The sequence below is a fragment of the Mastigoproctus giganteus genome, chromosome 12, assembly GCF_048544385.1.
Source record: "Mastigoproctus giganteus isolate SK-2022 chromosome 12, ASM4854438v1, whole genome shotgun sequence".
Lineage (NCBI taxonomy): Eukaryota > Metazoa > Arthropoda > Arachnida > Uropygi > Thelyphonidae > Mastigoproctus > Mastigoproctus giganteus.
In genome coordinates, this window is record NC_143586.1 from 171,011,674 (window position 1) to 171,036,853 (window position 25,180).

At 37.4% G+C, this 25,180-nt stretch overlaps 1 protein-coding gene across 1 annotated transcript in view; it reads left to right on the forward strand.

Moving 5' to 3' along the window:
* The window catches only part of LOC150077591 (uncharacterized), a 52,463-nt gene that overhangs the window by 8,040 nt on the left and 19,243 nt on the right, over positions 1-25,180 (forward strand). The gene's annotated exons all lie outside the window — the stretch shown is intronic.

Consider the following 25,180-nt stretch of genomic DNA (forward strand, 5'->3'; position numbering starts at 1 on the left):
GAGGAGTGCAGATGAACAAATGAAAAATATTTTTTTCCATTTTCCCCAATATTTTTCCCCTTTTGTAATTGTCAGGAGCCTCTCTGATTAATGCCCGTCAATATACTGGGCTTCCAACTTCTTGGGAAATGTAATGTTTTCAATGGTAGCGGGGAAAGTCTGAATATGAAAAGGGAGAGGATGTATTTTTATAGGCATATTACAACTGGTGGGCTTGTAATAAATTCTTAGCCAGGGTTTTATAGTTGTCTGTTGCTCAAAAAAAATGGTCAGACTTTCTTGATTATGAATATTTTTTGCATTTCCAGGCTTCCATTTCCAAAGGATTTACCACTCTTTCAAAATGTTCATCAAAGCTACTCAATAACTGAGTTGCAGACTGACAAATATGCATTTTTTGATTTTGGCATGGAAACTTCAGTTTTAAATCTATCTCCATTCCTGTCCATAAGCTTCACAAAGTTTTTCATTATACATAACTCTATGTGAAAATAAAATTTAAAAATATGTTTGACCAGTGAGTGGCTCATAAAAACAGTTTTCTCTCCAAGTACAAGAGTCATGTGAAGGGATCAAATCTTAGTTATGTAATGGATGGTTTTAGCTTTCATCTGTTCCACTCACACAGAAAGCAATAGTATTTTTTAAAATAAAATTGTTTTGATCTGATCTGACCAGAAAAGTCTACTGACTGACCACTGCAGGAAGATTTAGAAAACTCCTGACATCAGAATTTCTTAATTATCAGTCCAACTAATATAACTGGGATTTCAGGCCCTGTTGTGGATGATTGTGGAACAAATGAATATGTGCACTGTGTTAGAGGAACTAAGAGTTGGAACATGTGCACTTATACTTGAATGTACCTAATGCTAGGAGCATTATAAGTAAATTTAATGAATTTGAAGTACTGATTAAGTCATCAAACTTAGACAGTTTAGGAATACCAGAGAGAGAGAGAGAGAGAGAGAGAGAGAGATGATGTTACTCAGACATAAGTAATGCTGAATTTGAATATGGGAAGTATAACATATACAGGAAGGACAGAAGAGGTGCAGATGTTGGATGAACTATTGAGACACATGGCATAAAGAGAAGTGCATAGGTTGCATATAAATTATTAGATGATACAGATGCCAATGATAGATATAAATTAGTCTGTAATCAACTCACAAAGGAGGTTAGGCAAGCTAAGGCAGATTATGAGAAGTCTCTGGCAAAGAAAAACAGCAAAGACACTTCTATGCTTATATTATTAGTAGAAGGAAGATGTTGAATCACATTGGACCACTTAATGTCTATGAGTTAATTGTTAATGATCCTGCTCAGGTTACAGATAAAATGAATGAATGAATATTTTGCATCTACATTCATACATGAGGAATTTTGTAGGGAAGGGGATGCCAGAAGTTTATGAAACACTAATGAGGAGCTAAATGGCTTTGTGATAGCTGAAAGGAAAGTGGAGGAGATTTTGTTGAGGATGGACATAAAAAAAAAGGCACCTGGGGCAGATGTAATCTATCCAATTGTATTAAGGGAGACAGCAAAGAGGGTAAGCAAATCCTTAGCCATAATTATGAGAGCATCCTTAGATTCAACGAAGTCCCTATGGACTGGAGATGTGTGAATATATCCCCAGTTCATAAAGGAGGATCAAAAGGCGACATGAATAATTATAGACTTGTTGGCTTAATGTCTGTTTCCAGGGATAATAATGGAATCACTGGTTAAAGAAGTAATGCAATTATACTGCAATCACAGCATGGATTTGTCAAGGGAGCAGTCTTGTTTAACCAATCTGATAGGTTACTGTGATGCAGTGACAAAGGAATTGGATGCAAAAAATAATTTTGACATCATATACTCTGATTTCAGGAAGGCTTTTTATAGTGTTGCACATAAAAGGCTGCTGTACACTGGAGCAATTTGGCATTATGGACAAATTACTGCTATGGATAAAGGGATGGCTAAGTGGAAGAAGACAGTGGTTATCTATGGGCACTGCTCTACATGGACAGATATTATTAGTGGAGTTCCTAGGGTTCAGTGCTAGGTCCATTGTTGTTTTCAATATTTATCAATGATATTGATGAAGAGTTAATGGCTAAGTTTGTAGATGATACAAAGGTTGGCAGGGTGGTTAACAACAGGCATCAGGGTGAGCTACTGCAAGAAGATATAGGAAAATTGGGTTGATGGACTGAGAAGTAGTAGTCAAAGTCTAACATTGACAAATGAAAGGTACTGCATATGGATAGCAGTAATTCAGATCAGTGTACCAACTGTGTGGTACAACATTCATAGTAGTAGAGAATGAAAAAGACTTTAGGTATTTGTGCAGTCAGACATGAAATTCTCTGGGTAGTGCAGACATGCTGCCAGGGCAGCTTACATGGTTTTTTTCAATGATATACATAAACTTTCCATAGATGTGCGGAAATTTGCCTTTAGCTAGTGGGTAGTTGATTGCTGGAACAAACTTCCATCTGTTGTTGTGCAAGTTGATAGCTTAAATAAATTCAAGGGGAAACTGAACAAACGTTTAGGGGCAGTGGATGTGCAAAATGTTTTTTTTTTTTTGGCTGATGCTACTTAAGCTTGCTTTCTTGGATCACATGCCTCTACTATTATTACAATTACTTTGCTAGCAGTGTTAAGGAGTTGATTATCCCTTTTGTATAAGGCCATTAGAAAGTCTTCAGTTCTGCAAATTGCAGTGTCTTGAGACTAGACACTTGTGGGTAGATCTTATTGAGGTGTTTGAAGAAGCAGCTGAATATTAATGGTATTCTTCCACTTGCTAAGACTACACACAGTAGGGGATATAAATTCAAGTTGAGAAAGGGACAAACAGTGGTTGCAGGATAGATGTGTGGCAGTTCAGCCATCGGATGGTTGATTGTTGGAACAGGCCTCCATCTGTTATTGTGGAAGTGGATCGGTTGAATAAAGTGAGAATTAGACAAATTCTTGGATGGTATAGATATGAGTGAACTGTTTTTTTTTTGGCTGATGCTATATAAACTTGCTTTCTTTCATCATTTGTCATCGCTGCCACTACTACTATAAACAGATAGACCAAAATCTAAATACATGATAACTAAAATATGAAATATCTTGCGAACTGAGGGTGCTAGGAAAACAATTCTGCAGATTTGAAATTGGCGTTAAAAACTACTGTTGTCGATTTTTCTACTGAAACAATTATTTTTCATTGTTTAATGTAATTTTCAGATGTGGCAGCACTGGTTGAACAGAATTCTAGAAAGCTGCTCAATAAAATATATTCTGAAATTTGTATTCCAATAGTAACTCTGTGACAAATTAACATAAACGTTTAATAAATTTTAAAAAACTATTTTTAACAGTACCAATGTTTGTTGCCAAATTTGTTTATCTACTTTGTATGTGCAAGTGACAAAAAACCTAGAATAACTAGGGGTGATACAGAATCACCTAGGCAAGACTGTAGTAATAGTTCAGACACAGCATGGGTTTTTTAGGGGAAGTCTTGTATGACCAATTCGATAGGATACTATGATGTGGTCACAGGAACTGGATGCAAAAAATAATTTTGATTATTTTTTTTTAATCATATACTACAATTTCAGGAAAACTTTTGATACTGTTGCATATGGAAAACTGCTGTACAAATTGGAGAGGTATGGCATTAAGGGTAAATTGCTACAATGGATAAAGGTTGAGTGAGAGACGACAGAGAGTGGTAATCAATGGACACTGCTCTTTGTGGACAAATGTTATTAGTGGAGTTCCCCAGGGTTCAATGTTGGGCCCAATGTTGTTTTGTATATTTATTAATGATATTGATGAAGGTATATAAGGCTTAATGTCCAATTTGCAGATGATACAAAGGTTGGCAGGGTTGTTAACATTAGTAAAGACAGTATGCTACTCCAAATGGATCCAGATAATTTGGGAAAATGGGATGGTAAGTGGCAACTGAAGTTTAACGTTGACAAACGCAAAGTATTGCATATGGGTAGCAGTAACCCAAGAGAAATGTACCAACTGTGTGGTACTACACTCAGGGATTTGGATTTTATTGGTGCATTAGCAACTAAGGCTATTAATGCACACTCAGGGAGATGGAGAATGAAAAAGACCTGGGGCTAATTGTGCAGTCCCATATGAAGTTCTCTGAGCAGTGCAGACGGACTGCCAGAACAGGTCGTGGAGTTTTGTCAATGATATATAGGAATTTTGCTATCAGAGACAAGGAGGTGATTATCCCTTTGTATAAGGCAGTGGTCACACCATGCCTTAAGTACTGCGTACAGGTCTGGAGTCCTCATTTTAGGAAGGATGTAGAGTTGCTAGAACGAGTACAGAGAAGGGCAACAAGATTGGTGAGAGGAACAAAGGGGTGTGCTTATGAAGAAAGGCTTAAGTTCTGCAAGTTGCAGCATCTGGAGACTAGGCACCTGCGAGGTGATATGATTGAGATGTATATGGCCTTGAATGGTTTGAGCAGGCTCAATGCTGACGGTATAGTTCTGTTTGCTCAGACTAAGGACTTTGAAGGGGCATAGATTCAAATTGAGGAAAGACAGTTGTAGAATAGATGTGTAGAAGTTTGCCTTTAGCCAGCAGGTAGTTGATTGCTGGAACAGACCCATCTGTTGTTGTGAAAGTTTATAGTTAAATAAATTTAAGGCTGACCTAGACAAACATTTGGAGTGAAAAAACCTTCCCATTTCGCCCAAATGGGAAGGTTTTTTTTTCTTTTTTTCTGCTGATGCTGTATAAGCTTGCTTTCTTGCATCATATGCCTCAACAAATGTTAATGCTAACTCTTGGGGGTGCCTTACCTCTTGAACTTGGCTAATCACACCCTTGATTAAATAGGGGCCTAAGAAATTCCTCTGGCCATAGACTAGAATCAAATGCAGACCTTTTCTGTAGCCGCTACAGAAAATTTGCACACAATGTAGGAAATCAAGATGAAACATTTAACCCTTTTAGCGTGACATTGACTCCATGAGACCACGGAAGGTGTTCTCATGTTTCCTGCATGAGCTGGACAAAAAGACATCATGGAGTTTGGCAGTGGTATGAGACTCTGGCATGAACTGGTGAATGCCGTGGTCCACAAATGTTTGACGGGGAATCTGGCAGCCAAGTGAGTGCACAAAATTCTTATATATGATCCTTGAACCTTTCCTGCATAGTGTGGTTCTTATGACATGGGGGTGTTGTCTTGTTGCAATAAGCCAGTGCCATTTGTATACACAATAACCAAGTATGTCAAAACTTGTTCCTAACAGTGCTGAGGTAGGATCTGGTGGTGAGGGTGTGTTCAGGTGGGACCCATGAAAACATCCCCCAAAACCATGATACCACTACTTCTGTGCTGGCCTGTTTTCATGCAGTCTGGTTGTAGTTATTCACCTGTTTTTTGTTGTATACACACCCATCCATCGGCTTGATGATGCCATTCCTGGACATTGGACCAGTTGTCCAATATTCACTAATGGTGCTCCTGTGCCCACTGCAAGCAGAAGTGTTGTGGCAGTCGGTCAACATGGGTGTATAGACAAGTTGAGTACTCTGTGGGCCTGTCCTCAAGAGTATCTGCTGGATGCTGTGCTTGGAAATGTTTCTCTGTGTGCTCCCTGGTTGTAGTCTGCCAGTAATTGAGAGACCATGAGTCATCCATTGTCCTAGACAGTATTATGTACCAACACCGCTGTCCACCTCAACTGCTAACCATTGGTGGTCTCCCTATCTGGGCATGTTAGGTGCTTGTGTGTCCTTCTTTGGGCCATTCCTATTACACCTTCACTGTTGCGGCCCTTGAACAGCCAACAATGCTTGTGGTTGGAAGATGCTTGTGCCACCTTCCTAGTGCCACAAATCATTCCATGTTCAGACTCAGTCAAGTCCCTTTCCTTATTGCATGGACTCTGTACTAATGAACTGACAGGCACTATCTATTCCATCACTATATATGTTGCATGGGTTGGTGATGACACTCTTAGTTGCTGTGGGATACATACACTCATGGAGACTGCACCTCATACCAGGTTTCTTGACAAATGTCACTGCCAAAATGTGGCAAATTTATTTATTTTTTTGCTTATGAATAGGTTATCTCAGATCTCGTGTAAAAGGCACTGATGGAGAATTTAATTTTAGTTATAAAAACACAACTCCATGCAAAATATAGTCAATATTAAGAATTTGACCCCTAAGTATAGTAAAATAATTGGAATATGTTAAAAATAACTAGATAATCATGCACTAATTAGTGATGTTTTAGACTGTTTGGACTCCATTAGTATGCATCCATCAATAGTGGCAAAATGATCCAAGAGGCAAGCTTATGTTGCATCACTCAAAAAAAAAAAAAAAAATCCCACTTCATTTGTTCATCCCTTTTAATTGACTTATTTCATATTTATTCAAATGTGCAGTATGCAGTACTGAAGATGCAACATAACCATTACCTTATTCTACAGGATAATTGCCTGTTTTGTCCCTGCTGGCAATATTCCTATATATTATTGATAGAACTCTGTGAGCTGGCTTAGCAGCCTCTTTGCATTGATCAGGGTATTTCATGTCAGAACTAGCATTTAATAATATTAAATCTCAGTTGCTACTTTTCAGTCTTATTCAGATCTTGTTGAATTAGTGTATCCAGATTAATTAACCACCTTGCCTACTATTGTACATCCTAAAAATTAGTTATTAAACTTTATATGCATATATCAATATCATTAGTAAAAACAGTAAAAGGCATGTTATTTAACCTCAAGGGATTGCACTCATAACATTAGTCCATGGAGAACAGTTGCCATTAAATTCTGTCTCCTGCCATTCAACTATTGCTTTATCCATAATAGTAACTTGCCACCAATTGTCAAAAGCTGTATTGAAATCTAAATATGTAAAAATTTTTAACTCCACTTAGTTTGTGACTACTTCATAGTAGCTAATTATATTGGTCAGACAAGATCTCCTCTTAACAGATCCATGCTTGAATGTCAAGCTAATCCTGTATTATTTCTTTAACTACTGACTCCATTGTTTTCTTCTTGGCACTGAAGTTAAGTTTGGTCTTTAACTTTCCATCACATGCTCTCAATTTAACAAAGATGCTTGTGTGTCAGTTGTTGTTTTGATTATAAAAAAAAAAAAAAAAAAAAAATTTTAACCAAATTGAAAAGTGACCTATTAATTACAGTTTGCTAAACTCAATAAAAAAATATTGAACTAAAATAAACAAGAGAAACCAATAAAGTTTTTATCATATTTTACTGTGTATAATAATACACAAATATCTCTGTATTATTATACACAGATATTTGTGTAATGTCTGGTATATGCAACCTAAATGTATTTTTTTCAGGTGTTTTTTGTTTAGTTGACAAAACTAAGCTCTATTCAAGATTTGAGACACCTCTCTGACATTTCATAGATGTCATGTTGGAATAGGAATTGCTTAGAAGAAAGATGTTTTTGCTTGCCTGGTGTCTAAACACCAAACAAAAAATTCATAGTATGTCAAAATGAAAACAGAAAATACTGCATAACCAGCTAGAGAATATTACATTGGTGGACAAAGATATATAGGAGGATTTCATTTCATGTTCAAATTTATAAAAAAAAAAAATTAAAAAGTGGCATCTGTCAGATGTTGCATTAGCAGTGGAAGGTTAATTACATGTGCACTTTTATCCCCCTCTGTGAATAGTTGATTTGTAAATCTCCAATCTATAATGTAGTATGCTCTCATAAATCAAGGGTTTAGTGTCAAACAATGTTAAATACAAAACTGCGTTTTCTTTTTGCAATAACTTTAGTTTTGTTTTATACAAATAACAATGTCATAGAACTGTATATCTCTGGTACTGTACAAGTTAGCTTAGACTGCAAGTACATTTCCCTTAAAGCAAGAAAATGTCAAATGACTTTTTTTTTTGGTTAATTACAAAAACATCAACTGCAAAATAATTTTGTAGTTAATGTTGTTTGACACTAAACCCTCAGTGTGGCTGAAAGTTTGCTTACCTCTTATGCTCCTTGTTTTTTTCCTGCAGTGATGGGTTGGGTCCGATTAACCCATTATTTTTTTGTTTGCTCATAATTTATTTTATTCAATATTTTGGTTATCTTTTTAACATTTTTACATTTTCTTGCTAAGTAGTTTTGTAGTTTGACCAATATTGCGAACAATTTAGAGAAATTGATCTTTTAATATTAGTAGTGGCAAATGTGCAAGAAAGCAAGCTTATACAGCATCATCAATAAAAAAAATATAATAATAAAAATAAGAGCCAGCACTTCCCATCCAACCCCTTTAGCGGTGCCTCCGTAGCCAGGTGGGCAGGAGCAGCAGTGCGTAGCACACGCTTCTTGATAGACTGGGGTTCGAGCCCGTGACTACCAAATACGGAGGATGTGGAAAGGTCAGGGAATGACCACTGCATATCCCGGAACAATACGGCCTTAGTTGCTAATCCTCCTAAAAACCAAATAACAAACTAACCAACCCCTTTAGCATTTTGTATAATTCTTCCTTGAATTTATTCAAGCAGCCCACCATACAAACCAGATGAAAGTTTCTTATAACAATCAACGTATTCCTGGGCAAAGGCAAATTTTTGCACATCTATCCTGTAACCATCCTTCAATTTAAATTATGCCTCCTCATGACTAGTTTTGCCTTTTGTTCCCCCCCCCCCCACTAATCTCATTCTTCAATGCACCTTATGCCTTTCCTAACATGAGATTTTCATGCAGTACTCAACATGTGGACTAACCATTGCCTTATACAATGGGATGATCACCTCCTTATCCCTGATTTCAAAATTCCTACATAACATTGACAAAATGTCATGATTTGCTGTGTACTGCTCAGATACTGTATAGAGTCATCAGTAAGCAGTATAGAGAGTCTGTCTATACTGCTAACCTTCATCAATTCATTAATAAATATGGAAAACAACATTGAGCCTAGCATGGAATCCTGGAGAACTCCATTAATAACCAAGAAGCACAGTGAAGATGGTTATCAACAGTGTCTGTTGATAACCATCCTTTGTCTTCTTCCACTCAACCTTCCCTTTATCCATGGTAGTAACTTACCCTTTATGACACACTGCTCCAAATTGTACAACAGTCTTTTATGTACAACACTGTCAGATGTTTTTGTGAAATCTAAATATATGATATCAGAATTTTTTGCATTATAGCATCCAGTCCAGTTGGTCTGATAAGACCCATGCTGTGTTACTTCTCTAACTAGTAACTCCATTATTTTTGCTGGAACAGAAGTCAAACTAACAGGTCTGTAATTACTCATGTCACCTTTTGATTGCCCCTTTGTGATCTGGAGATACATTCAGACATCTCCAGTATGGTGCCTCTGTGGCCAGGTGGGAAGGAGCAGCAGTGCGTAGCACATGCTTCTTGATTAGACCGGGGTTCGAGCCCGTCACCACCAAATACGGAGGATGCAGAAAGGTCAGGGAATGACCACCACATATTTCCAGAGCAATATGGCCTTAGTTGCTAATGTTCCTAAAAAACAATAACAACAACATCTCCAGTCATTACGGACTTCCCCTGAATTCTTGCAATCATAGTTATAAAGGTTTGTTTATCTCCTTTGCTGCCTTCCTTAATATAATTAGGTAGTACCATCCACCGCAAGTGTCATTTTTAAATTTAGCTTCTAGGAAGCTGAACGATTACAAAATCATTTAGCTTCCTGTTAGAATTTGATATATTTCTAGCATCCCAATCTCTAAAAAAATTCCTCATGTGTATGTAGATGGAAAATACATATTTAGTCTGAGCAGAATCATCAATAGTTAACCCAATCATATCTAGTGGACCAATGTGATTCATCCCTTTCCTTCTACTGATTCTAGTAATGAAGTATTTTGATGCTTATCTTGCAATCATTTCCAGCGATTTTGCATAATCAACCTTATCTTGCCTAAGCTCTGTGACTTGATGATAGTTATATCTACTGCAGGGCACCTCCGTAGCCAGGTGGGAAGGAGCAGCAGTGCTTAGCACACGCTTCTTGATTAGACCGGGGTTCAAGCCCGTCACCACCAAATACGGAGGATGCGGAAAGCTCAGGGAATGACCACTGCATATCCTGGAGCAATATGGCCTTAGTTGCTAATGCTCCTAAAAACCAAATAACAAACAAACATTTGTGCGCCTCCGTAGCCAGGTGGGAAGGAGCAGCAGTGCGTAGCACATGCTTCTTGATTAGACCGGGGTTCGAGCCCGTCACCACCAAATACGGAGTATGCGGAAAGGTCAAGGAATGACCACCGCATATCCCGGAGCAATATGGCCTTAGTTGCTAATGCTCCTAAAAACCAAATAACAACAACAACAACAAACAAACAAACTAACAATCTACTGCAGACATCTCCATTGCCTGATAATTTGTTCATCACATATTTTTATTCTGTTTCACAAGTCTTATCAGATTCATTCAAATTCATTTAGGTCTAAGCCCTGAACAGTATCTCTTAATTGGTATAAAAAGTCTAGTAGCTTCTGTGATTACTTCCCTGAATGCTTCCCGTTTAGAATTAGCTGTTGGTAACATCATCAGTTGGTCTCAGTGTGTGAAATGTAAAAAAAAAAACTGTTCGAGACTACAGTAGTCACCTTGCCCTTGACAGTGCAGTAAACCCTCACTAATCTGGAGTAATTGAGGGGAAGAGGTCATCCAGATTATGGAAGAATCCGAATTAGTGAAACAAAAGATAGCCCTAAAAGACAAAAAAAACTTGAACACAAATAAGTGGAAATTTTAATGATATAGGCAGTGCTGATGAAAATAAATAAAAAATATATCGCTGTAGAGGCTTTATTTAAAAACTATAAAAAAAAAAACACATTTATCCATTGATGGACTGATAAATGTATTGTCTTTTTATACATTTATCAGGTGGTGCTGGCATCACATGCCAATGCCACTTGATTGTTGCTGTGAATTCCACTGAAAATACAGCTTCTTCCAGCAACACTTCTTTTGGCCTTTTTAATGTCTATTTAATACACTGCTTTTATTGAATTTTAAAGGAAATGTCTTTATAGATTCTTTTTGTTTTTTAATATCTTACACAGCCTGTTGGCCAATACCAAATTCTTCAGCAATTTTTTTTTTTTTTTTTCCATTTTCAAGTTAATGATAGTTAAAGTGCTTTCTTTTTATTTCACATTTAATTCTTTAGAACCCATAACCCATAATTATATAAAATATGTTAACCTATGTACATATATATGTATAAAGAAGTACGCAAATGAAACGATATAAGCAGTAGCATCCGTCTGACTCAGAGTCAACAGCAATATCGAACAACACGCAAGACAATGTAATGTATGTTCCATCTCTCTCTCTCTCTCTCTGCACAGTCAATCAATCAGTGTGCAGTGAGAGTTACTCATATGCCTTCCTAAATCCGTGTGTGTGTCTTTCAAAGTACTCAACTGTGAACAGAATTTTCATATTTCGATCTGGATTATCTAACATCTGGATTAACTGTAACCGGATTAGCAAGTATACTTGCATCTTTAAGTAAATTCCACATCAGTAGACTGTAATTATTGCTGCCTACTGGTTCTTTTATCTGCAGATTCATAAAGCATGAAGAGTATTGCTTTCTGTTATTGCCTCTCAAACATGGTGGTCTAGAAAACACATCAATAAATTCACAAATGCCTTTCTACTGTTTAAGTAACCAACTCAAGTTCCGGCACCTCCGTAGCCAGGTGGGCAGGAGCAGCAGTGCGTAACACATGCTTCTTGATTAGACTGGGGTTCGAGCCCATGACTACCAAATACGGAGGATGTTGAAAGGTCAGGGAATGACCACCTCATATCCGCAGAGCAATATGGCCTTAGTTGCTAATGCTCCTAAAAAAAACTAAATAACAACAATAACTCAAGTTCCAGTCAATATATGAAAATTAAAATCCCCCATTATAATACAATTTGATGGGATACACTTAAATAAAAAGAGTGCAAGAATATTTGCTGAATATTTGAGGCAGTGTTAGGTGTGTCGGAAAACTGCTAGCTTGGAGGCTACACATTCTAATAGAATAACAATAGCTTCAGGCAGAGGTGAAAGTGATTATTGTACTGCTTCTGTTAGAATGAGCCTTGAAAGTGAGGTGCTGGAGATTTCAAGTCATTAAGAAACAAGTAGGCTTAGCTAGGGTAACTAAGAGTAAGAACAGGTGTATGTATACTTGCATGTACACAAATGCTGGAAGTATAGTAAATAAATTTAATGAATTTGAAGTGCTGGTCAAGACATCAAGTGCAGACATCGTTGGGATATCAGAGACATGTGTCACTCAGATATAAGGGATTCAGAATTTGAATATGAGTGTAATGTATATAGAAAGGACAGGTAGGATAAGAGGGGGGTGGTTGTGCTCTTAATTAAGAAGCACATAAAATCTAAAGCAGTGCATCCAGTTAACATGGGTGATTAGTGCAATGTTGAATCAGTTTGGTGTGACAAGCACTGGGAAAACAAAAATGAGAGCAGGAGTGTGCTATAGGCCTAATGACTGATGAGTACAATGAACAACTACAGAGAAATAGAATGGGCCAGTAAATCAATGTCTTATAATGGGGGATTTAACTTCCCAGATATAGACTGGAATTTGTGGGTTGGTCACTCACACATACTATTATAAGCAGTGATTATTCATGCATTAAGAATCTGCAGATAAATCAGGGGTCCCCAAACTTTTAGAGAAGTGGGCCACATATGGATTTTTGGAATACAGTAATACCCCGACTTGCGCTACTCTGACTTACGCGAACTCGCGAGTTACGCGGTTCTTGATTTTTTTCGTTTGGTGTATATCTAAAATTACCTTGCCAGTGATTTGGAAGTCAAATCATAAAGCTTGGGTGACAGCTTCTGTTTTCGAGGACTGGTTTGGTCACCACTTAATACCCAAAGGCGAACGTTATTGCAAGTCTAAACAGATTCCATTTAAAGTGATGCTTCTTATTGACAATGCACCCGGTCACCCTCCTGCCACCCTAATTAATTTCGACCCACGTGTGAAAGTTGTTTTTGCCTCCAAACACAACCAGCTTGCTTCAACCGATGGACTTGCTTCAGTCATCAAAACGTTCAAGGCTTACTACACGAGGCATTCGTTTGCACGTCTGAATGAAGCTATGAGACAAAATAGTGAGACTTTTGGAAACAATTCAATGTTTTAGATGCTGTAAGAAACATTGAAGAATCTTGGGATGAAATTCACAAAAAAACATTGAATGGTGTCTGAAAGTAACTTTGTCTATTTTTTTTCAAAACCGAGACGAAAACAACGCCAGAAACTGATCATGTCGCTCATGTGAAGAAGTTAATCAACATAGAAGAAGTTGTCTTGCCAGGCAATTAGATTTGGAAGTCAATGGTGATGATGTCAACGAGCTGTTGGATTCACATAGTCAGGAGCTGACAATGAATGAGCTCATAGAGATGTGTGAGCAAAACGTCACTGAAGTATCCGACACTTCAGACCCAGTTTCACCAGAAAAGCACATGACAATTGCAAGCTTGACAGAAGGTCTCAGCTCAATTGAAAAGGGATTAAAAATTTTAGAAAACACAGACTCCAACGAAGAATGCGTTATAGCTACAAAGCAAGGAAAAAAAAAAATTATTAGCTTGCTACGAAGAAATTCTGCGTGAAAAAAAGAAGGCGCTGTGTCGTCAGACGAATTTGTTAGATTTTATGAAGCCATCGACATAGAAATAACTTTTTTACGTAACTCATTATTTTAATACATATTTTGTATTAATATGTATAAAGAACTGCAGTTTTATTAAATATTTTTCTTCTAAACTAGTGTTTTTGTTAGTCCTTGGTCCCAATGAAACAAAATTTATATGTATTTATATGCAAAGTTGTATCCCGACTTACGCGAATTCAACTTAAGTGATTTTCGTTGGACCCACCTATCGCGTAACTTCGTGGTATTACTGTATTTGATGGGCCAGAGAAAATTCCTAATTACTGAAAACTACATTCTCTGCATAACTTTAATGTTATGCAGGGAAATCAAATTTTATACCTATCTATATCTACAGATTCAAAAATAAATCAATGGATATGTAATATTAAATATACCAGTTTGTTTTTATCAAACTTTAATTATTACTTATTTATTGTACTAATTACAAAAATACAACGAAATTATAATTAATGCGATGAAAGCGGTTGTAGAATGTGATTAAATTTCCTAATATCGGGTTTTAAAGTACTAGTTCCAATTCTTAAAAAGTCATGTAAATGTGGGTCATTTAGACCTGATCATAAAATTGATTTTACATATTTCATTTTTGAAAAGGTCTGCTCACATATACATGTACTTCCGAAAACTGATATTTTTTTTGCAAAATTTTTAATTTTTGGTAATTTGACTCAGATAATGTTGAATAAAATTGAATTAATTTTCAATTTTATTCAACATTTTGATTTTCAATTTTATCCAACTCTAATTGTAAATTCTTATTAACATTGTTGACAGGTATTAATTATTGAATTATTTTTAAAATCAGAAAATCTGGCTGCAAAATTTTCCTGCAACAAACTAATGTTTTGAACAAAATTTTCAGTGGAAGAATTACAACTAGGCATATTTTAGATAAATTATTGGAATATGGAAAGTGTGAAAAATTATTCCGAAGTTACTGACTTTTAAATAACTCCAGTTTTGTTTCAAATGCTTTGACATATAATACAGTTCATTGACAAGTGTCTCATCCTTGTAGTTTCATATTAAGAAAATTCAGGTGTTCTCATATATATGTTAAAAAGGCAAGGTTCCACAACCATTTGAGATCTGACAGTTCCGGAACAGGTTTCAGTTTTTTGTTCATAGATTTTTTTTCGATCCTAAATTCAAAAAATTGTTTCAACACATTACCACAACTCAACCATCGTACTTCAATGTGGTACAACAACTCACTGTATTCAGCCTCAATTGTTTCAAGAAAATTTAATTGCTGATGATTCAGACCAGCCTTGTGAATAAAATTTACTGTTGATATTACAGTTGACATGACTGAATCTATGCCCAAACATTTTCTGCACAAAGACTGCTGGTGAATTATACAGTGAAATTGCATTTGTTTTATAACATATATTTACCCTCAAGATATTTATGAAGCTGACCCATGAACCCAATTTTAGTACCGACCACCTTTTTAGTGCCATCCGTCGTAACTGGATAGTAAATCCCAATTTAATTTGATGCCGTCAGTTGCTTCTAACACACTCAAAAATATATTTTCACCTGTTGTTGTATCTTTCAAGTTTTTTAATGCAACTAGCTCTTCAGTTATCGAAATTTTGATTTACACCTCCGATATAAAATAGTAATTTAACTGTATGGCTTGTATCTTCACTCCCATCAATTGCTATTGAAAAATGTGTGAATGCATGAAATTTTTCTCAGAGTTGATTTTGAACATCAGCTCCTAAATCTTCATTTCTTCTCCTACAGTTGATGAGGATAAACTTACAGATGCAAAATTCTTTACTTTCTCATATTATGCTTTTGCAATTGCCAAACAAATTCGTTTTACAAATTCTTCATCTGTAAAGGCCCTTCCTCCTTCGGAAATGATTTGGGAGGCTTGAAAACTAGCTATAACTGCAGATAAATTTTTATCAGTAACAGTTCTAATCTTCTGTTGTTGATTTTGAAAAGTTTTTGGGTTAGTTCTTGGAATTTGTTCTGCTGAAAAGCTCCTTGAAACTTTTTGTAATTTGAGACGTGTTTTGTGGTGTAGTGGCATTACACGTTATATTTCTTGAACAGCTACAAAGCTTCATTGCAAATAAGATGTGCGAGTATCATTGAGCAGTGCAAAAAAGTAATTAATTGGCCACCGCTCTTTAAAAATGTGACACTCAGCATCAGCTTTTCTTTTTTTCAATATCAACTTCAACATGATTTTTATGAGGTCACTGGAATAAAAAAAAAAAAGAAGCTATACGGTCTGTATAGCTCTCGTATGTTCCCCCAGATGGTCCTTAAGTATATGAGATCATTTGCCCAGATTGTGGGGAACGGTACGTGGGGGAGACAGGGGGACGACTTAAGGACCGTCTGGGGGAACATACGAGAGCTATACAGACCGCAGAACTCAATAAGTCCGCCATAGCCGAGCACTATTGGGAAAAACAACATCAGGTATACCCTGAGAATGCTGTCATCCTTGACCTGGTGCATAGATTCTGGTACCGCAAGTGGCTGGAGAGTTTGTGGATTGGATTATCTGGTAACAATAGTATGAATAGAGATAGGGGAGTTCGGCTCCACCCCCCCTTTTGTAGGCTGTGGTCCTTGCCAGAGACAAACGTTTTAATTTGCCATGCTCCATTTCCGGTTCCAGCACGTGTGAAGGGAGTGTTGCACATGTGCCTGGTCAGACCCGTGTGCCGTGAGCCTGATATTTAAGGTTGTGTCGCTTGAACTTCATTATTGTTGAGAAAGGAGGCGGATGCCCTCGAAAGCTTCAATGGTGTTTTTTCGCTTTTAAATTTATAATTTTTAATGCATTTTAAATTCATCAATTCATTTTTATTTTGTTTTAAAGTAAATCAGTTTTTGTAAATTATTTTACGGTTTTTATTGTATCATTTCAGTATACTATTCAGTATTATTTTATCATTAAATCAGTTTATTTAAATGGTTGGTGTATTTGTTTAAACTTGTGGTATGTATAACCTCAACTTTAGAGGCCTTTTTGCAGGTATAATTAATTTTTACAATCTAATTGAAATATCCGCACACCAGATCTGGCCTGCGGGCTGTAGTTTAGGGACCTCTGAGATAAATGAACCACTAGATGGCAGTGATTACAGTGTATTCATATGGGTTTTATTTAAAGATGTAACTACCATCAAGGGTAAAGGGAGGGGTTTTTGTTTTCATAAGGGTGACCATAGTGGTCTCAGTTTTTAAATTCATCTTGTATCAGCAAATTTACTGATCATCAGCAAATTCTAAATGGGAAGTGTTCAACGAATTAATCATAGAAGCTACTAGACTTTTCATGCCAACTAAGAAATACTCTTCAAGGTATAGGCTTATATAGCGTAATTTGAGCTGCTGATGGAACTGATATTTGGGTGACAGTCAAGGGGTGGGCCTCTGTAGGCAGAGTGGCCTGAAGCGAGAGTGCAGTAGCACATGGTCTTTTAGTAGACCGGGGTTAAGCCCGACTGCTAAATATAGTATGTGCCAATGTGCACTGGACCAGTGTGGCAGATTATGGTCCATTTCCTTCAACATAAATTGTTGAGGTTTCCATCCTGTAGTGGATTGATAATGACTGCAGTTTACCTTTTTTTACAAGTCAAGTGGACCTAATTTCAGCGAAGTCTGTTTGGTTTGTGACAGCTAAATCCTCTGCTTGCACCTTCACAATGTTGAGGCTGTTAGTAATTCTGGGTATAACCCCCATGTGCAAGTCCTGAAATACGGCACCTAGCACATTGGAGGCGACCACCCAGGTGTGAACCAATGTAAGCAGGGGTCGAGGTGTGGGCCCACCCCACACGTAAGAATTCCACCCCTCTGTTATATCAAGTAATACTAGTTGGTAGATGATTCTAATCAATCAGTGCAATACCACCACTTTGCTTATGGAGGCTTGGAGTGGTGGAATCCATGTTTATTCTCCAGAACAAAGCTATGGGAACTGCCCCACCTCTTTTCTCATACAGTATGATTGAGTTCTTTTGAGATTATGATGGATATCATGGCGAGATCGAATTCTCTTGCATTTTGAGAGCACTGCTTTAAAATGGTGTTTGCAGGCTGGCTGCCGACCGGGCTAGCCGAGTGGGTAAAGTACCTGCCCGGCAACCCAAAGGTCGCGGGTTCGATTCCCGCCTCGGGCTTGGATCACTGTACTGCAAAAACCTTTGGAGGTGCAATATGGCCACAGAAGCCGATGCGCCAACAACTACCAAATCAAAAAAAAAGCAGGCTGGCTGCTAGATAGTCCACTGGACCGAATATATTGGTAACTTTTTAGGAGGCTTCTGGATAAGCTACTGTATAATTTTGCTGCCTCTACTATGCCAAATAGTGACTGGAAGGAGTCTGAGTAGTGTGTGTATGTGGGTCTTATCGAGGCCATCTTTTATCAAAGAGCTGGGTATATTATTACCTTGTATATATTCTTACCTTACTGCAAATATTCCTGCAGTATCCAAAAAATTTCATTACTTCATGTACTTTCATTACTTCATGACCTTGCCATATTTTCTAATTTCTGAATACACCATGAATTGTCAAACTAATAGAACAAACTTGTTTGTGACAAGATTGTCAGTGAAATTATTTTTGTAGGGATGGAATCCTTTATTCCTCACTCCACCTTTAAAATCTCATCTTTTATCCTTTTATTGTAAAACCTTGGTTTTACAATAAAGTTATTGTAAAACCAAGTTCAACAATTCATGATGTTCAACAATTGTAAAGCAGTTATTAATCAGTCCAAGCTAGATTTTGAACAGGCTAAGAGTAGAAAACTTGCTTCTTGTTCAAATGATAGCAGAGTATCCTGTTCTCTTGCCAAAGCTATTGTCACAACTTTTGCCCATCTCTGGTCCCACCTCTGTCAAAACCAGATGGTTCTATTGCCACTTCAGCAAAAGATAAAGCTGACCTACTAGTATCCTATTTTTCTTCCAACTCATGTATTGATGATCTTGGTAAAACACCACCTACCATTCTCAACATGCTCCATTCAATGCTTCCTGAGGTCTTGATGCTAAAAAAAGCTCTAGGTCCTGATTATATTTCTCCACTTGTTCTCAAAACTTTTGCTCCTGTTCTGTGTTGCCTTTTTTTTTTTTTTTTTTTTTCACTTTCTTATTCCAAAGGTGTTTTTTTCTTCTGCTTGGAAATTTGCTCATATCCAGCCAGTTCCTGAAAAAGGGCACAAATCCCTCTCATCCAATTATCATACCATTGTACTTCTACTCTTTCTAAAGTAGCAGAGAAATCAAGTAATTTCCAACTCTTAAACTGTCTAGAAACCTTCCATCTGATCATTGCCGGTATGGATTCCATCAATGTCGGTCCTCTGGTAATATTCTGGCTTATGTTACCCATCTATGGTCAAATTCAATGGAAAAGTTTGGTGAAACTGAAGTTGCACTTGAAATTTCGAAGGCATTTAATTGTGTTTGTCATAAGGGTCTTCTAAATAAGCTCATGGTTTTCCAACTGTCATTTGTAATTGGGTATGCAATTTTCTCTCCAAGTGCTCATTGCCGGTGATGGTAGATGGCTCTCTGTCTTTTAACTTTTTCAAAATGCTGGTGTTCCCCAAGGTTCAGTTCAGTCTCCCGTCTTTTCCTCTTGTATATTAATTGCCTTCTTCCATTGACTGGAAATCTTATCCACAGTTTTGCTGCCAGCGGGTGGTTGATTGCTGGATCAAACTTCCATCCGTTTTTGTGGAATTTGATAGCTTAAATACATTCAAGGAACTAAACAAACTATTAGAGGGAATGAATAGTTTAAATGGGAGGTGTTTTTTTTTTTTTTTGGCTGATGCTCTATAAGCAGTGGCTCCATTTGCCACTGCTTATGCTGATTTACTGGTCTGTTGTATTTGTCTGTATTGTTGTTCATTATATTCATCACAGTCAGTAGGCCTGTAATGCAGTTCTACTGTCACTTTAGGTTTTGCAGTACTTATGTCACTTGAAATTGATTCAACATTGCACTAGCCACCCATATGAACTGGATGCACTCCCTTAGATTTTGTGCTCTTAAATAAACTGACAGCCTAATTCCTCCCTCCCCCACTTGTCCTTTCTGTTCACATTGTACTCCCGATATTAAAATTCCGTGTTCGTTATGCCTGATTGACACCATATGTGTACTATCCCTGGAATGCCCTTATTTGATGACTGAACCAGTACTTAATCAAATTTATTTATTAGTCCTAGCATTTGTGCATGCAAGTATACATGCACGTTTTTACTCTTAATAAATACTATTCACCCTAGGGAATCCCAGCAGGCCATGAAATCCTCAACACCTTTCTTTTCAGGCTGCTAAATGTTTCAATAGAAGCAGTGCAAGAATCACTTACACATCTCTCTCTCTCTGTGGCTGCTGTTAATCTATTAGTCTGTGTATTTGCCCCCACAAGCCACTTGTGAATTCTCCCCCATTCTATTTAAGTGTATTCCATGCCTGTTAACAAGCACAGATCACAACCCCCCATTCCCAAGATCAGTTTTTCTTTTTTCCACAGTTCCACGTTTTTCCTTTTAACTCTTATGTACCCTCTCCTATTGTGTCTGGTGAGAATTGCAGATGGTTTCTAATGTAAACCTAAGTGAGATCCTGGAAGCATGAACTCACTTTTTGAAAACTATTTCTTTAATTGATGTTATATGGCTACTTTTTTTTTTTTTTTTTGCAGTGTTTATAAAACAGTGGTTTATATTAATTTGAAAACCTGCACACTTAATGTACGATGCTTGCTTTTTTTGGTGCTTAATTTTTTTTATTTTTTAAAAAGAATAAATTAAATTTTTTTTTTTAAAAATTAAACTAAACAAACTTGTATTACTGTATAAATATAGCTGTAGTATTAACATAATAACAATGTTGTTATTAATGAAATTTATTGTTGCCATATTGAACACATGCACACAAAAAAGACTGGCCCTTATTATTTTACCAGCAAGGATAGCAGAGAAAGAATGTTGAATTTAAAAAAAATAATAAGTAAATAAAAAATAAACATCCAAATGCCATGATGAATAGGTAGATACTGGGTTGTGGAGAGCTGTCTACTTTCATAAGTTCAAGTTAAAATAAACATCACCTGGACACAGATTCTCACCCAAGGACACAGATTCTCACCTGCAATTCCTTGCAGGTGAGAATCTGTGTCCTTGTCTAATCTCGTTGCTCTTCTCTGTTCCAGGCCTGTGTACTCAAGTACTCAAGATGCAGCCTAAATATGGCCCTATACAATGGGATAATCACCTCCTTGTCCCTTCAGGCAAAATATCTGTATATCATCAACAGAACCCCATAAATTGTACTAGCAACCTGTCTGCGCCTGCTCCGAGAACTTTATATCAGACTGTACAATTACCCCTACTTTAGGTTAATTCTTTGTGTTTGCGATTAAATTAAACACCATAAATGTAGAATATTCCAAATTCTGCTGACCATATATTTATATGCCTATGACTTCATCATTTAATATCATTTGCAAGAACATCCTCGCTATTGAGAGACAGCTTTAAATTATCAAAAGTTAGAAAAATAGACTTAGTGGAGTGGATTGGATCAAATCTTTGCTGTAAAAGGCCACTGTAGTTCATCTTGGTAACTATATAATTTCTGGAGGAGCTCACTATCTCTGTCTAGTTTGCTCAACTCAGCTAACACTACTGGATGCTTGCTTGCTTGTGCTGGGACTGTCAGGGCAGAAGTTTTTCATGACAAAGACATGCAAGAAAATATATGCAAGAGCAACTATTCAAACGGTGTCTAAGCCTTGTAAAAGGGAAAAAACTCAAAAGTGCCTTGAACTCCAAATCTCTAATCTTAAAAATATATCATAATAAAATGCACTGTACATGTATACAGTGGTACCTTGGATTGCGAATAATTTGGTCTGCGAGTGTTTTGCAAGAAGAGCAAAAATTTTTAATAAATTTTAACTTGATAAACGAGCGAGGTCTTGCATTAAGAGTACAGTCAATCCTCGTATAACATGTGTTTACACTACACGAATTCGATCATACAAGATTTATAAATAGGGGAATGATATCTTATGTAACACGAACCGAATTCGCTTAAGCACGATTCGCCTTTGTGTTTACATGAAATGGCAGTTGAATGCAGAATCACCCCAACGGAACGCAACATGATAGGAATGAAGAGAAGATTCTGAAAATGTATTTATGTACTTTATATCAGTGAAGGGGAAAGACATTTCACCATAATAACGTAAAAACCAACATAATTCCAGCTATCGATATAATCGCAAATGCAATTAGATCGAGTTTACTACCAGTTTATAACAAATTCCACTAGCAGGAACGCAACTGGAAATTGTTTTTATTGTTTTATGGTAGTAACCCGTAGAAATGTGCTTTAGTAAAATGTGAGGTGTTAATAGTGTATCTCTGCCTTTACGGTGTTGTTTATTCAGTTGCTACACGCGCGCAGCTTTGTTTATGTGTATCAAGCGTGCCTCCTCATTTTGTAATTGTGCTTTATTCCCTAAAAATTGTCTGCCGAGCGTCACGTGATCACATGCTGATCGGGATTGTGGGTAATCGTCTCGCATGCTCGGTCTCAGTTGGCATACCTCATTCGCATACAGTCAACATTGTAGTCAACACTGTAGTCAACATTCGTGCTAGCATTGTGACCACATGTATGTGCATAAAGCATTTTTTTTTATTTTGTGTTCAAATGTAGTGACTGTTCTTTACTGTACACTACGAAAATGGCCCCAGTGAAGAAAAGGGTTGAAAAGGAAGGCGGTAAGAAGAAGGAGATGATTATGGTAGAAGTTAAGAAGGAAATAATTGGAAGCACGAACAAGGTATGAAAGTGGCCGCCATCGCAAGATTTTATAAGAAGTCTACATCAACGATTTGCACAGTATTAAAGAAGAACTAAGGGGACTAGATGTAGCAAAAGGAGTCACGAGAATATCAAAGCAATGGCCACGTATTCTGCAAGATGTAGAAAAGTTGCTTTTGGTGTGGATAAACGAGAAGCAACTAGCAGGTGATACTGTGACCGAGAACTTGATCTGTGAGAAGGGAAAGGCCTTGTATGCCGACCTCGTAAGTAAACTGCTAGGTACGTCTACAGAAAACGAAGAAGGCTTCAAGGCGAGCAGGAGATGGTTTGACAACTTTAAGAGGAGAAGTGGCATCCATAGTGTTGTGAGGCACGGAGAGGCTGCGAGTTCGGACGCTAAGGCAGCTGAGGCATTCGTTGCCAAGTTCCAGAAGCTCACGGTTTCTGAGTGTTACCTGCCGCAGCAAGTTTTTAATTGCGATGAGAAGGGGCTTTTTTGGAAAAATATGCCAAAGAGGACCTACATTACAGCAGAAGAGAATGCAATGCTCGGTCACAAGCCCATGAAAGACCGTCTCACCCTCTTGCTGTGTGCTAATGCAAGCGGTGATTTCAAAGTCAAGCCCCTGCTCATGTATCATTCTGAGAATCCATGAGCCTTCAAGAAATGCAAGGTGCAGAAGAGCCAGTTAAACGTTATGTGGAGGTCCAACAGCAAGGCTTGAGTCACTTGTATCTTGTTTGTTGAGTGGATCAACGAGGTTTTCGGTCCTGCAGTGAAGAAATACCTTTTAGAAAAAAAACTGCCACTCAGTCTTGCTGGTTATGGATAATGCTCCTGCTCATCCTCCAGACCTTGAGGACGACTTACTGGAAGAATTAGAGTTCATTAAGGTCAGGTTCCTTCCTCCCAACACTACTCCATTACTCCAGCCCATGGATCAGCAGGTCATTTCGAACTTTAAAAAGCTTTACATCAAGGCACTATTTCAGCGATGCTTCGAGGTGACCGAAGGAACTAACCTTACCCTCCGAGAGTTTTAGAAAAATCATTTCCCCATCGTAAACTGTCTCAAGATCATCGATAAAGCCTGGATGGGGGTCACCAAGAGAACCCTCAATTCTGCTTGGAGAAAACTGTGGTCTGATTGCGTTGAGGGGTTTGCTCATGAACAGGAGCTGCCAGTTGTCGATGAAATTGTGTCCTTGGGGATGACCATGGGACTGGAGGTGAATAAGGACGATATTCAAGAGCTGGTGGAGGAACATGGCCAGGAGTTTACCATCGACGAACTGATGGATCTGCATCGCGAGCAACAGCAAGAGGTTATGGAGGAAATCTTGTCTGAGGAGGAGGAGAAAAAAATGGAGACATCCCTCTCTTCAAATGAGATTAGGGAGGTGTGTAAAATGTGGGAAACAGTGCAAAATTTTGTAGAAAAGCACCACCTGAGTAAGTCTGTGGCAGTGTGAGCAATGAATCTGTTTAACGACGATGCAATGTCATATTTCCATGAAATCCTCAAAACGAGGTAAAAGCAAGTGTCATTGGATAGGTTCCTTGTTAAAGTCGCACAAAAAGAAGTCAACAGATAGTGATTCCGTTAGTGACAGTGAAAGTCGTCCTACCCAATAATTAATAAATTCGATTGCTTTATGTATATTAAATTTAAATATTAAAAATATAAAAAGGTATGTATGTATTTTCAATTAATCATTTTTACAGTATATGAATAATTTTGAATTTTGGAACAAATCATCTGGGTTTCCATTATTTCTTATGGGGGAAATTCGCTTTGATATAAGAGTGCTTTGGATTACGAGCACGTTTCCGGAACGAATTACTGTATACTAGCAGAATACAGTAATTCGTTCCGGAACTAATTACTGTATACAGGCAGAATATCAAGCAAAATAAAGCTATTCCTGGTAACTTCAGTAATTTTGTTGGATAGAAAAGAACAGCACTGGTTTAGTTACCACTTGCACTAAAAATTAGAAGCATAAATTGTGCAGGCAGATATGAAGTTTTCTGAGCAGTGTAGACAATTTCCAAGAGACGGTATACAGGTGTGGAGGCCTCATTTTAAGAAGGATGTAGAGCTTTTGGAACTCGTGCAGAGAAGGGCAACAAGATTAGTGAATGGAACAAAGGGTTTCTCTTACGAAGAAAAGGCTTAAGTTTTGCAAATTACAATGTCTGGAGACTAGGCACCTGTGAGGCGAACTGATTGAGGTGTATAAAGCCTTGAATGGTTTGAGCATGCTCAGTGCTGATGGAATTCTTCTTGTTCAGAATAATTGCCTGAGAGGGCATAAATTCAAATTGAGGATAGATGTGTAGAAGTTTGCCTTTAGTCAGCGTGTGGTTGATTGCTGGAACAAACTTCCATCTATCGCTGTAGAAGTTGATAGCTTAAATAGATTCAAGGCAGAACTAGACAAACATTTGGTGCGAGTGGATGGGTGAAATGAGAAGGGTGTTTTTTTTTTGGCTGATTATATATTGTGATGCGAGTTCTTTGTGCATTATTTTTATCATAA